Below are 16,571 nucleotides of genomic sequence, written 5' to 3' on the forward strand. Positions count from 1 at the left end.
CAGTCTTTTTAGTCTTTAATTAATTTTTCAGTATTGTTTTCTTGTAATATGTCACAACGTATTCCCTAATAAGTCTGGTAAGGGCGTAATGGTTAGGAAATGAAAATGTTTTTTGCTCTAAACGGCAGTGCAATTTTCTTTTAATGTGTCGCTAATCGACTTCTCAGAAGGTGCTCACAAAGGAAGCGTTGCCATGTACCTGCAAACTTCATGGAACTCTTTTTTTTGTGGAATAATGAAGATATTCATTCTAGTTTTTGCCTAATTTGCTACAAATTACTGCTTATTATGTCTTTATAGTGCGCTCCGAAAAAATCGTGACCAACTGTTTTCCTATCCTGTCGCAGTTACGTGATCAATGGCAACTTATTTTTCACCATCCTCTCGGAATCACACAGGAATCCTGTGACCTCCTGGACTTCCTACCAAATGTCAGCTCTCAGGAAAAAAAATCCAGGTTTGGGACAAAATTACACATTTTTAAGCTCTTCATCATCGTTCCATTAATTTAATTACCATGTGGTTAAGGCTAGGAGACAACGTCAAAGGGCGGCTGTGGCTCAGGGGTAGAGCCAGCGCTTTGTTATCGGTAGGCCACTTGGTTCAATTCCCCTGTTCTGCATGTCGAAGATACTAATCCTGGAAATGTATGTATGAATTACTGTAAATCGCTTTGGACAGAAGCGTCTGATAAATGCCCTAAATGTAAACGCAAATAAAGAAACCTGGCACTGCGTCGAATATGCCTGACATGGTGTCTGTTGTACTGAGCTACACAAATAGACCTGATATAAGATCAAGTTGTGAAATACAGAGTTGGAACTTTTGTCTGAATTCCCTCTCAGCACCATTACATTCAGTCCCAGTTCCTGTGAAAAGAGGCGAAAATGCCCTGACAAAGACTTCATTGAACATAATTCAGCAATTCTTTGGCTTTGTTAGGCCTGCTATAGCACCTGCTATAGGACAGCTATTGCACCAGATTTCATAAATATTCAATAAAGGGTAACAGATTTGAAGACAATGTAAAAACTTAACTGTAAGAAGATTATAATCAGCCACTAACAGCACAGTAGATAGCAGATCATTGTAACACAGGCAACAGAGCAGCTTGAACTGATTTCAAAGGAAATCATTATTTCATTGGATGATCTCAACGTATGACACCTGCTGTAACAATGCCTGGGGGAGGTTAAGGTTTGGGACCACCCGGGAACACACATCGGACAGGAGCATGCATCAAATCTCATGAATTATTCACTGTTTCGACTTGATCTTAGCGCGCGCGCAGCAACAGAGTACCCCCAAGGAAAAATCAGTCCTTGTTTTCTCCCGGCTGCCTTCGGATCTTGTCATTCACTTTGTATGGAAATACGGACGCTTAAGCAGCAAACCTGAAAATAAGCAATTAGCAGCATCAATCACCTCGCACTCTCAAGAACTCTGTTTCCTCAGAGGAATTCTTGCTATTGATGCTGAAATTGTCCTTGGTGGTGTTCCCTGTCAATCTTCCCCAGAGAGTCTCCATTTCTTTTCGCTGTTGTGAGCTGCTGTTCCCTCTCTGCAGCTTTTTTTTTTTTCTCAAAATGTCATCTCCTCACTCATACGTTTCCCCTTCTCCTCTCGGTTCTCACTCTTTTTCTTCTTTCCCTTTGTCTTTCGTAATCTCTTTTGCATTTGCATTTGCAGGTGTAGCCGGTTGTTCAGTAGTCGGCGCGCATCCCATCTCTCCATTACCTTGTCGGTGCCAGCAGACAAGCACCTGCCTACAGATGAGGAACAGAGGGGCCAGGGAAAGAGGATGGCAGGCGTTCAGCAGCTGTGGATTATAGATATGGGTCAGGAAGGGGACATTTCAAGATACAAGAAGATAAGCAGCTACACTAGCATACACAGAGGAGCTATCTGCAGGTGACATGACATTAGTCACATATGTACACATAGGTATTGTCTTCAACTGGAGACAATCGTGTGAACACTAGCATCCATCTCACATGTCAGGTGCAGGCTCTACATATGTATGATACAGATTAAATGAGTCAACAGAATTTCTGGCAATGTCTGTTCTAAATGTATTATTAATTTTAATTTATTATGGACCTTATGGCTACCACAGTAAATTAACTTTGTGGTATTTCTAATAGCTGGAGGCATAATTTAATGTGTCTCTAACATTTAGGGCTGAAATCCTCACAAATACATAAATCAATATTATATGATGGGGCCTATGCATATTGACATAATGTCGGTTCATCTTGCAAATTAGCTCAAGAATTGATTTTTCTACATCTCTTCCTGTAGTTTCAAAACACAATTCCCTGTTTTTCACAGGTCTCTCCAATTAAATGCGCTTCTTCAACCCAGTTGGTGGAATAAATGCTGGCAATGTACATTTCTGCAAACCATGGATATGAAAAAAAAGACATTTCTTTATGTTGCAGCTTCGCTTTGCTTTACGTTCAATGTTCAGTTTTTTGATATGAGAATGTTTGCTTGCTGTGAGTAGGTTTCAGCACCATCACCCCTTAGTGAGTGTTACTTGTGAATTGCAGTCATTGGCTTGGCAGCTGTCTGGTCTGTGACATCATCCCCATCACCCACGCCTCCTGATACAGTCAGGGTATAAACAGGTCATTTGAATGTGGTAAGTCACGCTATGTAGAAGCGTCTGGACGGTATGTAGCCTATGACATGAACAAATGTATATGTATCAGTGGTTTGCAGAAAGGGTAACTGTCAACATTCAATCCTGCATGGCTGCCGACAAGGAAATTAACTGATATTTAGAACCACTGTAATATAATATACCAAAAAAAATGACCAACATCTGTCATCATCAGATTTAATCCTAACATCAAAGTAATGAAATTTGGCTCCAAAAACCCCAAGATATACTTATATGTAGATGATCTCTTAATATTCAGAATTGGTTAAATAAGCTTTTTTGCACCCTCTGTTTTATTCCCTGTATAGCTGTGTTTTGTCTTTTATGGATTACATTTTATTATGTTAAAGCTTGTGTTTTGCTCCTTGCCTACCTGCCTCTGAGTGTTTTGCATTTGGGTCCCATTTTGGCTAAAAATAACAGAGCAGTGTTTGAACTTGGAAACATTTGAATCATGTAAATGTACCACTCAACAGAATAACATGGAAGACATTTCTGGGATTTCCAGTATTCTCTCATGTTTTCTCAGTGTTTCCTTTCTTTGTCGGTTTTGTTTCCACTCGCCTTAGTTTTCTTCTCCTTTGAATAATACTGATGTCTTAAAGGCTGTCATCTTATATTAACTTATTTTTATATGATTTAAATAGTTTTCCCAGGCTTCAAAGTGCAGCCTGTTAGTAAGTCACACTGAGCGACCTAAACAAGTAAACCCTGCAGTTTTGACACAAGCTGCGAATGCTCCGTTATCAGTTACCTGTTTCTGTCTCGCTGCTGTGCATTCGACTGGACGAGCTCCTTCCAGCTCACCGAACACAGGTGTCGGTCTGGAGGCGTAAAGCCACATGGAGCGGAGGGACTATTGAAAAGTTTTTGCCGAGCCCTGTTGTGGAACGAAGTTACTCAAGAGGTGTTAAAGGTCTGTTGTGCTGATCAGACCTTAGTGTTTTTCTTTTGGGTTTGATTTTCCAACAGTTGAGCTGGCTTATGCTTTGGTTTTTTAACAAAGCAATTGTCACATCTTAGATCTGTGGGCTTCTCAAAAACACGTGTGCAGCTAACTCAGCTGTCGAGTGCATAAAAAAAGCAGGACCGAGATGAGCTTGAATCCAACTGTTAATCCTTTGTCTTTTATACCTTCTCCTTCTACCTTTTTTTCCTCCCCCCTCTCTCTCTGCCTATTTTCCCCTCACATTGTGGTTCCAACACGAGAAGGAAATACTTAACCTCTGACCTGTTCGATAGTCCTCACCAATAGCCAGTTGTAACATCGATAGTAATTGCTGATACAGTCAATAGACCTTTTCAGCTGGAGGGAGTGTAACAGTTCAACCCCCCAAAAAACAATCATCATAATGACATCCGACAGCGGAATTACTGGACCTCACCTCTTCACAGATCCTGTCAACAAAGTTACATATTACTCGTACTTGTACCTACCAGTTCTCTCTTTTCAGATTCTACTGCATAACTCCTCAGTCAGTGTTGTCAGTCTAAACGTGAATTTTAAGAGGTGTTTAAGAGCAGACTGTCAGTGTTGTTCTTCACAGGATTCTCTTGGACTTCTCAGCTCCATCACCAGAGAATGAGTACAGCTTCATCAGACTCCATTACTCTGGTTCATCACATGCAGGACAAGAGTTGGGCTAAAAATAAAGACAACTCGTAATTTATGATATGGCAAAATTGTAGTTGTAACTGTAATTGAAGTATAACTATACAGCAGGGTGTTGTTGGGCTTCAACTCCGTAGGTTAGAACTATGAAACATCAGAAGGACGTTCAATCTTTGCTGTGTTTGAACATTCTGAGCACACATGCGGTTCAAGAGAAGCAAACCATCATTGTTTTTTCCTACTTTGTCACACAATATCAAAACCCTTTGGAAAAGAACCTTGAAACAGGCAGGAATTTTAATCGTTGTTACTGGTGATGGTTCAAGTTTATGGTTGTTAGATTTAGAAAAAGATGCTCTACAATACTGTCCTGGAAATGTGTCATGGGAAAAAATGGCAAACTCTAGTTTAGTTAGTTGATATTTTTGTAATTTATTGCTGCATTTCTCCATTTTTCTGTTGTTTTACACAGATGATGGATGATGGAGGAATGTAAAGGGCTGGAAAACTAATGGACGGATGGATGATCAGATTATCGGAATGTTTGGATGGTTGGAGAGTCTGAGGACCTTGGAGATCTGCTTTCAGACAAACTTCATCTCGGTCTCTTTTACACCATCAGGAAAGTTAATAGAGCCTGAAATGGTCCATTCAACCAGACATTTACTCTGCTGATCACATTTATTGATCACTTCTAGTCCGGTTCAGCCAATTTCTTTAATCGTGGCAGTTTAGACATGGGGCTTTGTGTGGTAGCTGGATTGAAACCACTGCCTTCACCGTAAGGCTCCCACATACTACATGTTTTATGGATGGGCCACAATTAGGAGTTAGCTTTAGGATTTAAAATGTGTCCCCCCATGTTTGGAAAAAAACACAGAAAACTGGTTGATGGTTTACTTTCTTTCTTTGCACCTCAAAAATACTCAGAGTGCCACCGCAAGATCAGATTATACTGGAATAAAAAAAGGAAATCATGTATAAAAGAACAGCCTGATGCAAGAAGTCAGACAATGGTATGTTGACCCTCTAAAAGCTTATGTCTGTCCTCCCGGTGACCAGCACTGAGGTGCCTGTGTCTGCACCACTGCACACTGCCGATGGTAATGGGGCTTGAAATGGGCTACAGGTACAACCAATTGCAGTAAATGATTAAATTAACTCGTGATTTTGCTGAGTGATGGGATAGATTTCTGATCTCACAGGCTAATTAACTAACCCAATGCTGAAAGAATAGAGGGTTCAAGTCAAAACGAATCCAGTACACTTCAGTCTGTCTGAAGAAACAAAAGGACTTCAGGCATTTGAGGCGGGAGTTATAACGTTAAAGAAAACATCAGACCTAACTCCCCGATTGAGATGACAGAGTGTAACAGACACTGTGACTGCAGGATTAGCTCCTGGACGGATCTCGACCCACTAAAATAGAAGGAAGGTTTTGCTCCGGGAGATGAATACACAGCGCAACCTTACATGTAGGCTCCAGTATTAGTACAAAAATCAAACTTGTGTGCAACTTTGTCCTCCAGCGTTGACCCTACACTCAGTCTTGTGCATCACAAACAACCCCATGTTCTTAGGGCTGCTCTCTCAGATGAAATTGATCACTGAAGGTGGGTGTCATCAAGAAAAAATGATATCCTTCCAGGTTTCCACCACAACGGTTACATCGGAGAGAAAACAGGTGGAATACAGATGTGTGCAGACCTCTGTGAACCAAACTGTGATCACACGCCGCTTCCCACTACGATACGGCAGGTGGGTGGTCTGGCTCGGACCATTTTCTGCAACTGATGGAGCAAATTCATCCACGCAGATGCCCCATGTGTGTAGATAATTGAGACCTGATGGCTTTGATCACGCGTGGAGTTGTTTTTTTTCTTCAGACTGTGCAGGATTTCCTGGGGTTTAGCGTTGTCTTCTGAGAGGAGTTTCTGCTTTTGACCCTCGATGATCAGAACCTCTGCGTGGTCTTCGCAGAAGGAGGCAAGGTTCTGCTCGGCGACAATAAATGTCAATCCAGTAAGCTCAGGCGTGTGCTTTTGGGTGCAGCAGCTTAAAGTGCAACCTACGTTATTAGCCGACACATCACAGTGAGCACGGAGCAGGGCAGTGTCGATTTTCTGGGTTGAAAACTGGATAATATTTGACCTGCACTTCTTTCGAACCAGCTAGAATGGTAAAAAAACAAATACGTAGACATATTTAGAGTCATATTGCACTGTTTAGCTGTAACTTCAATGCATTTAATGTTTCATATAAACTGAGATAAATATGGAGCTACTGTATATAGATGTTTATGTGCGGTGCCAGCAAGAAGCCTCAAGGACAGTCTGGCTTATTGTTAACTGGTTTAATGACGACAGCAAGACTTGTTTTGAGGAGTGGGAAAAATATATCTATAAAAAGAAAAGAAAAAAAGAATTCACTGAATAGATCAGATGTATGAAAGAAACTGCCTCCTTTGAATATATATTGGTTTAAATAAAAATTAATAAAAGTTGCATTTATAGAAGTATTCTTCCTATTTATTGAAGGCTCACTACATTAATGTACATGTGGGTACATATCTGAATGTGTGGTTATTGATATTGACTGTCTTTTTGTCAGAGGTTTTTTTTTCATCTTATATTTCTGTTACTGCTCAATTTAACATTTTGAAAATATATCTTGCTTTGAAAAAAAAAACAAAAAAACAGAGAGGAAATAGAAAGGACAGTTTCTTTGTAGAGGCTGAACTGGAAGGAAGGTATGACTGCCAGAACAGTACCAAACATTTGACACATATGACTAAAAAGCCTTCATTACACCAGTCTGAGCAGTTCATCATCCAGCAGTTTGGAGCAAAGAGCTGTCAGTCACAGGCTGATTGGATCATGTTCCTGTTCATGTGCATGACAGTTACCTAATAATTCCCTCAGTCTTTAAGCATTTGCCGGGAATGTGCCTCCATCTTTTTTTTTTTATGCATGATGAGTCAATTTCACTGTTACCTGGCAGGGGATACAGTGCTGGCAACATGTTGAAAGCCCATTTTCCTTTTTTAACACTCTCCAATGTATCACAGCAAAAAGGAACTAAACATGTGAGCAACCAGACTTTGACATTGGTTTCACAATGACACTGATATGATATGACTTTGTTAACCAGAAACACGTGCCTGCAGGAGCCTACTTTCTATGCATTAAGAACACTCAATATAAAAACCCAGAAAAAACCTTACAAGATATAAACAACAGCATAAATGTACAGCCATGAGGAAAACTGTTAGGGCCATGGAATAAGAGGCCTGCAGATAGCAATCTAATGCTCTGTGGACCTTGGGGATCAGGGTATTTGTCCCTTGTGCACCACACAGTAGTTTCTATTACAGCTCTCTCCGCTCTCCCATGTCGGCGTGCCAGCTGAATCTGAATTGGCAGCCAGCACAGAGCTTGAACTGCAGAGGCCTGTAGGTCAGTAAGGGCACAGTGATGCTGTGCAATACACAACAACCCATAATTGAGACTGTGCAAGGGCATGCAGGTTTCAGACAGTGTTTTACTGGGGGGGGGGAGTTCTGCTACCAAATACCTAATCAGAAATACCTCAAAACAATCCATACAAATGTTGCCGGATGACATTTAAAAAGTTCCCGTGAAGTCAAAATTGCTGTTTGTTTGATTTTAATCACACTTCGTATCGTCTATCAGGCTCAACAATGGCAAAAAGCCATTCTGAAGGTTTTACAACACAAATGCGTTGCCTAATTGAGTGAAACCGGGTCGTGTTTTCATTCATTCAGCCTTTATTTAAAATCTTGAAAAATGAGGGCAAGCAGTCATTTTCAGTGATGTCGAAAGCACAATTAAAAAAAAACAAAAAAAAAAACAGAATAGGTACAAATCTGTGAGAACATACAGACACAACGAACATAATCACAGTGCGAATAAACAGAATGAATGCATAAATATGATAACAGATAAAAAGGAATGGAGAAAATATCAATAGGTCTTTACCTGTTGAACAACTGCTAACAAACTGCTAACCAGCAGCTTCATAATGAACACCTCGGATCCGGGACCATATGCAGCCTCTGAGAGCAGCGACGGAGGCAGCAGTTAGTACGCGCTAATTGCTGCTAAATGTGGATAGCTGTTGTTAGCTTGATAAGTGATCCATTTTGCCTCAGCCCAAGGTTGCCATGTTTCAAACCTGGCAGGAAAATCACCTTGGTATTGTAATTCCTCCATCAAATCAGCCTCTGTCCAACAACATACATTCCTCACTATTGGCTGCTGCCTGATTTTCCAGTAGAGCGAGGCCAAGGAGTACTGTAGCTGGGCCTTAATCATACGTACGCACACAGACCTGGACAGCAGTTTTCTTTTTTATAAAGCATTTAAAATGGTGCAGACCTCTGTCAAGGCCTTATGTGATCAGTAAAGTGTTAACGGCTAACTGTAAAAATGACAAATGTTTTTACCAGGGTGTGGCTATATGGCAGTGCTTGAGAAAAAGGCCACAGGGTCGCTGATGTCAATAGTTTTCTGTTTATTAGCGGCTTTAATACACACCATAAATGCTGTGCTGTATTACTAAGGTGTCAGGGAATATGATCCATGGGAAAATGAAAGGTTGCTATTCCAAGGAAAAGGTGAAAAGGTCAAAGGCTGACCAAAATCAATACACAATCACACAACATTTCATTCAAATACAGTGCTTTTTTAAAAGCAAAAATGTTCATGGACAACTGAAGCCATGAGTGATGAGTTTTGCTCTTTTGCCCTTTTTTTTGCACTCTCTTTCATCACTATTTTCCCCTTGGTTTGGTCTGAAAGCTGGATGCACTTTAACAAAACAATCTTGGGAAGAAACTTTACTGGTTTTTTTTTCATTCTTTCTTTCTTTTTTTTTTTTTTACGGTGACAAGATAGAGCTGTGGCTGGAGCCTTGAATTACCTCTCTCACTCCTCTGCCTCTGGACTCCCAAGGCTTGGTTACTAGTGATATACGACCTGACATCAGGTCAAAGCAAGAACACTACCCGTCAATTTCCTATTTTCCTACTGGTGGACAACTTTAGCCATGGGCTGAGGGAAGGAATCTGCTTCAGTGCTTTAGTCTGCGCTCTAAGAGATTTGTTTAAATGACAATATTGTCCCTGAGCTCAATCACAGCTGAATGCGTGGATATTATAACCACCAGGACAGTAGTTAAATGCAACACTATATCCCTGAAATTAATACTGGGTGAAGTTTATGTGGGTGGCTGTTTGGCAGGAGTGTGACACCGGAAGGATGTGCCCTAACAACACATCCTCACTACTAACTTCTCAAATATGGCAGCTGAACACCTTGTGCTTCATACTGAGACTCTCAAAAGGAAAGTGTTTAAAGTGATAGGTTAACTGACTTATGCCACACAACTTTAAACTCAAGAGATGATGCTGGAGGGGTTACTATAGTATCGGACTAGGGCCACTGACCAAGAATTAACAGCCACTGTGACCAGGCTGCTGTATTTAACTCAGTGAGAGTGAGAACAATCATGCCTAAAACAATTCAAGTTAGAAAAACTGTCAAATGTATGTTAAGTGCACTCTCTGGGCAGACTGGTTCGAGAAGACAGTAGATGTCACCAACTGTGGACAATATTTGATGTAAAAATTGCAGCGCACCTTTGGACCGCTGGTGTTTCCCCCCCTTTCAGTGTGCCTCTTCTCCTCCTTCTCTACACTGGCAAGACATCAAAATATAAAACAGCAGCAGGCAAATGAAAAGACCTCACGGTGCTCCAGGAAAATGGCACTTGAATGGCACAAAGTGCATCTGCACCTGAACGGAGCCAAGTTTGGAGCCATGCAGGAATGAGTTGAAAGGCATTTGTTGTTTTTGACTTGTTAGTCAAAGTGCCTCGTAATCACGCAGTATAATAGGTGGAATTGAACTGAGATCACGCGGTGGGTTTAGCTGGTTGCAGCAGCCCAGCTCTACGGGTGCAGGGCTGACTAGTAAAACTGCAAGGTAACCGAAAGGGTCCATTGCTCCTCGCCTGGACTGTGTGGATGTGCAGTGCACCACTGCTGGGCCATCAGTGCACCCAGCCAGTTCAGCACCTCAGCGAATGCTTATTCCCAAACTAAAGCAAGGTGAAGTGTTTACTGTCTGGAGTAATCAATCTGCAATGCACCGACCCGCTTTCGCCTCTTCTCAAGGCAGCAGAGCGGAGTGGAGGAAGAGGAGGGTGGAGCACAGTAGGAATGTGGCTCCGTGGCCAAACAGTCTTACCTTCGGCGGTTCACCTCGCCAGCGACCCTTACGTCACGTCGCCATCCTCCAGCCAACTGATTTCAGTTTGACAGTGCACATGGTCTGACGTGCTGTGAGTACCAGCACCGTGCGGTACTCATTACAATCAGATCATGTCAGGTAAACCTCCCCGTAGTCTCTTTTTCAAATGTCAGACTGTCTCAACATGTCAGCCTCGCAGCCGCAGCATTGGCCTGTCAGATGCCATGTCAGCCGTCAGTCTCCGATACCCTTCATTCGATTCATGTCCAATGTCCCTTGAGGCGACTGTCATTAAGTGGACTGATTCTTCTCGGTCTAACAATATCATTCTGTATTTACTTGTGTGGCAAGTTTGGAAATTGCTGAGGATAAGGAAATCAAACTTTTAGAGGCTTTTGAATTTACAGTTCCCTCCCTGCAGTTTGGTTCCCCTCTCAATATCCATCTTTGTCACTCTTCTCTCCTTCTCATTACTTGTTATTTCATCTCGTCTCTTTACTCCCTGACCCGCCTCCTCTATTCCCTCCTGTTATCAGATATTTACTGCTGCTAGATATCTTTCTCTCTCAGGTTGGGATCAATGTTTTCCCTCTTCTTAATTTATTCCCTGCTTATGTTTTATTTTGTCAGTTATTCAGGGATCTGGTAAATATTTGCACAGAGAGGCCTGCCGGTAATCAGCCAGTTGGCATATCATCACTGTGTGTCAGCTGAAGCAGTGTGTGTGTGTGTGTGTGTGTGTGTGTGTGTGTGTGTGTGTGTGTGTGTGTGTGTATGTATGGGAAACCACGAGAGGTTGCATTTTAATGTGTGTAAAGTGTGTGTGTGTGTATGTGTGTCTGTGTGTGTGTGTGTGGTGGTTTATCGCAGAGCTTTTGGCTGAGGGTCAGGGATGAATTTAAGGTTTCAGAGGGAAAGAGAGACTCAGCACTGGCAGCAGGCTGGAATCGATCAGATGTTGTTTTATGGAGCCTTCTAGATAGAAAACAAACTGTGTGTGTGTGTATGGGGGGGGGAATAATTGGAGCAAACGCATCACCTCATATCTAATAAGAGCGATGTTTTTTGCTTGCAGAAGGAATAAAGGGAAAGGACAAGAGGGAAAATCAGGAAGAGCTGTTTGTTGAGCTTTCATTTTCTTTTTCTGGCTTGTCACAATACTGTGCCTCTGCTCTGGCTAGGTTTACACACAAACACTTGGTTAGGGTTGGGCAGAAATCATGGCTTGGCTCAAAATACCTGTTTTGGTCAGCAGTATCAAGGGCTGTCAACAAATATTCTGAATTTGAATATTTTAAAAAAAGGAGATTCGATTGTGAAAATTAATATTCGAGTGTGGAAAAAACACATCAGCAGCTGCTTTGCGAGTGGGCGCACGGCATGATGGGTCAGGGACAGGTCACAGGAGTCGCATTTGCACAGCGTCACTCACTGCTGAGAGTGAGACGTGATAAAAACCGTGGCAGATGCAGATGGCAGAGAGAAAAAAACGTAATGGCAGAAAGTTCAGAGCCCAACTCGGCAGCAGGGAGAGTGGTTTGGACTCCAAGCAACCTAAAAAGCCCCATTTGGAAATACTTCGGATTTTGGTCAGTAGACGGCAAAAATGTGGAGCCTCGAGATAAAATTGTATGCAAGCTGTGTAAGCTACAGTAGCTTACCATCCACCACTAGCAACATGAGGGCACATCTCAAAAATGTGCACTCACCTCGACTCTCGCCACAAGCTCTTTGTCTGCAGCATGTCGAGAGGCGTGCATTAAGGAAGTTGCTTCATTCATATGCAAGGACACAAGGCCGGTCAGTATCGTTGATGGCATGGGCTTCAGAGAGTTTTGTCAAGGATTGGAACTGAGGTACCATATCCCGAAAATACCTATACAAGGAGTTATGTCTTGTTGTAATAGTTTGTCCTCCCGTTATTGACATAATGCGCACATATAGATATTCGAATAGTTCGAACCTATGTGTTTTTTTTAGAGTGAATATTTGAACGTCATTTTGGAGCAATTAGCCTTAGCAGTATCACAGATGGAGGCGGTCCCACTTCCTGTGAAAAATAGCTACTTTTTAGTTGCAACACGAATGGCTGAAAATGTCCCAAAGTCTTCTTAAAAATACGCCTGGCTTGTCACCACTGAAATGTTTGGAAGCGTCCACAAGCCCTCCTTAGAAAAACATCCGCTTTGTCACCACAAAAACAAGAAGAAACTCCCTCAAGTCTCAATTGTTCCTAGGTTTCCTTAAGAAAACACAAGGTTTTGTTGCCACATAAAACGTCTCGAAATATCCTCAGGTCTCCTCACAAAAAACGGGTCTTGTCAGCACAAAAACGGCTGCAATTGTCCACAGGCGTCCTTAAAAATATCCAGTGGTTTGACTTGAACCACGCGCAGCCTTGTTGCTTTTATTAACTGGCTAGTAAAGGGCCCATAACAAAAACTGTTATCCCACTTTAACATATTTTCTTGCGCTTGAAAGCAAAACAGGACAGTGATATATGAGTGTAAATGGTGCGTTACACATCTATTTGTTCACTGGAAGAGATATCTGTATTTCCTTTCATAATCTGACACCTTCCTGACAGCTTTGCTAGTTCTAATATATTTTCCTAGCTTTCATTCTGTTACTGACGTGTCTTCTGTTCAAATATGCCCCTGTGTAATTTCCAATCCATCATAATCCATCATTATGACCTGCAGCGTGAAGGTAGTTTGTTGATTCGCAGAGCCCCAGAGTCGAGTGTTGGACAGGTTTCTGTGTTCTACCAGATGCTGTTTGTTTCAATACAAACCGCGCACCGGCATGTCGTTAGGATGGATGACCTATTTGTGTGTGTGTGTGTGTTTGTGTGTGTGCATACAGGACTGCATAATCAGCCTAATTATTGTACTGATGCACATTGCGACTGCTTTATTATTATCATTGTTATTATATAGCATGTATTCCAGAGGTTTGTACAACTTTCTTATGATTATATTGTGCTTCTGAGCACAGGAAATATTCATCATAATGCTAATGACAAATGAACACATTTAGCAGAGCTCCGAAATGGTGCAAAAATATCAGCAAAGTTATTAAAACAGCGATAGTGAAGAAGAAGAGAGGGAGACCACTGTTTTCCTGACATAACAACACCTCTAAAGTCACTGTTTTAAAACGTGTGTAGCCATGACACTGGCTGTTGCTTCAAGAATCCAGGCAACCTTTGTGTTTCCTCCATCAATATATAATACAATGGCCCTATACTGTGAATATTCGTGTGCAGCCATTCTATCCTGACCAGTGATTTCTCAAACATGCAGTTCCTCGTCAGGAAGTGTAAAAGCATCGTAGAAGTAGAAGTAGAAGTGGAGCTAAGTAGTGATAACAGTGATAATGGATGGTTTTCTGAAGTGTCTGGATGCTTGAGGGTTTGTCTGTTAGCGAGAGTGATGATTATGTGAGTTCAAGACAAAGCAAGTTTTCATGGGTCTCAATATAGAGAAGGTTAAATAAAGACTGATGGAAACAGGTTGCTTTGAAACAAACAATGGCATCGCAGTACGTGCTTTGCTTTCATCTCCTGGAGACAGAGCATCTCGTCGTGTTCGCAAACAGACAAAAAGCTCCAAACATTTTTGAATGAGACCGATAGTCTGGTAACACAGCAGTCTCTGACATAGTAGTCCATCAGACAGCCGCGAAATGTACTTCAGGATGGGCCAAAGTCAACCTCTTTATTTCAGTCCTGTAGAAGCTGATCAGAGTGGTTCTGTAATGGATCCTGTAATACTATTTATTTGCTAGTTATGGTACATTGCACTTTAGGTTTATGAAAAACAACAGTAGCTGATGACAACAGTCACTGATTAATATCTAATCTGGGAAATAAAGCTTTTCTTAAAACTTTGGATTTAAAGGTAACCTTTGTAACTACTTGGTTAGGGTTCAGATTAGATAACTACTTGGTTAGGTTCAGATTAGATAACTACTGGGTCAAGTTTATGAACTAAAACTACTTGGTCAGCTTTAGATGAGATACATACTTGGTTAGGTTTAGGTAAGAGAACTACTTGGTCAGGTTTCGGAAAATGGTTTGGATTCAGTTAACAATGTTGCCTCTGTAACTTCAGTTCTAAAGTACCAATGTTATGTACATTAAGTTAATAGTAACTGACTGTTGACTTCTGGCCTCACACCGGACCAATGATCTCCTAAATCAAAATCCTGAGCTTGTTTAACCTGACCATCCATCCCTGACCGCCTCCCTACGCAGACTCTTCACTCTTTATACTACTTGGTCAGCTTTAGGTTGGAACGCGGCTGCGGCTCAGGGTTAGAGCCAGCGTCATGTTATTGGAAGGTCGCTGGTTTGATTCCCTTGGTCTGCATGTCAAAGCGACTCCTGATGTGCTGGTTGGCACCTTGCATGGCAGCCACCGCCATCAGTGTATGAATGTATATATTAATTACTATAAGGTGCTTTGGACAAAACGTCTGCTAAATGCCCTCAATGTAAATGTACACAACTTCTACTTACTCCCTCCTTTGCAGCTGTACAACTGTATATATATATATATATATATATATATATATATATATATATATTGCAACCTAACAAGAAACATAACCGCAATAAGATGCTTTCATGGACAAGCTATACGGCTGTTTTTCTGAAGAGGGTGGGCTGGCTATTTTTAAATGGGACGGTCAGGTTCTGCATTGATCTTGAAATTTAAAAACATCTCTAAAATGAAGCTGCCCAACTAGCCTGAAGACAAAATGTGTCTTTTTAATCCTTCACAAACACAACCCTGTAGGCTTCAGCCGACTCATCCTGAATGGCAGAGTATCTACATGAGCGCTTTAAGTGTCAATAGAGGATGAGGCCGGTGTGATCTATAAGAGTACTTTCCGAATTAGTGTTTTGGCAGTAAAACAAAACGAAACAAAAAAACATGGGATTTTACATTAAGGATAACAATTACAAGCGGACACAGAGCAGAGCCAGTATTTACCTTTGGCTTTTGTCTGTGCGTGTGTGAGCAAGGCTATACCGGGCGCTGAAGGCCTGAACATTTCACAGCACTTTTAAAGTACATATTTTCACAGACTTAAGCAGAATTATCCTTGTCAAGGTCTCATCTTTCTCTAACAGTCCCTCACTCTTCACTCTCTGCTTACCCCTCTCTCCCACGCTCCCTGTTTTTCCATCTCACTTTCTTTTTTCCCTTTTGTGTCTAATCAGAGTTATTCAATAGGGGTGGAGACCTTGAATCTGAAAGCTGAGGACTGAAGGAACCAAGCTTTCAGATACTAGAGCGTACTGTACAGTGTGTGTGTGTGTGTGTGTGTGTGTGTGTGTGTGTGTGTGTGTGTGTGTGTGTGTGTGTGAGTGTGCCTGTGTTCTGTACTCTTGGGAATAAAAAAAAAAAAAAAAAAGAATCAGATAAGTCAAATTGGCTTTTTTTTTTGCATGTAATTTTATTCCGTCATTGTGATATAACTCGAGGTGACTCTAATTCAGTTTCAGCTCTCATTTAAGTAGCTTCCCCTGCCAAAGCATATCTCAAATGACTTACAGTAATACCGACAAAGCCCCTCAGATCTAACCAGTCAGATCTAACCACATCTACTCCTTTGCCTCCACATATTTATGCTGCACCCTGAGAAGTTTTCATTTGATATTGTTTATATTATATATTGTTTAATATTATGGAACAAGATGATGACACCGCAACATGAAAGTAGTGGTATTGTAATATAGCCACTACTACGATGGTACAGTACCTCAATATACTTTGGCACTTGCACACAGACTCATCATCTTTATTATATTTTCTTCCTCACATGCTTTTATTCTTCATTTCCGTCTCATACAAACTTTCTTGTCTTCTGTTTGTTTCTGCTTTTCTTTCTCCGTCTCTCACTCAGTCCACTTCTGAGTCAGCTATCACTATGGGGAACCAAGATGCAACTTTGTATGGAAAGGCGCGCGCCTAGCCTGCAGATGGTGCCTGACGGATGTATCATCACAACC

Source organism: Acanthopagrus latus, chromosome 2, assembly GCF_904848185.1.
Source record: "Acanthopagrus latus isolate v.2019 chromosome 2, fAcaLat1.1, whole genome shotgun sequence".
In the NCBI taxonomy this organism is placed as follows: Eukaryota; Metazoa; Chordata; class Actinopteri; order Spariformes; family Sparidae; genus Acanthopagrus; species Acanthopagrus latus.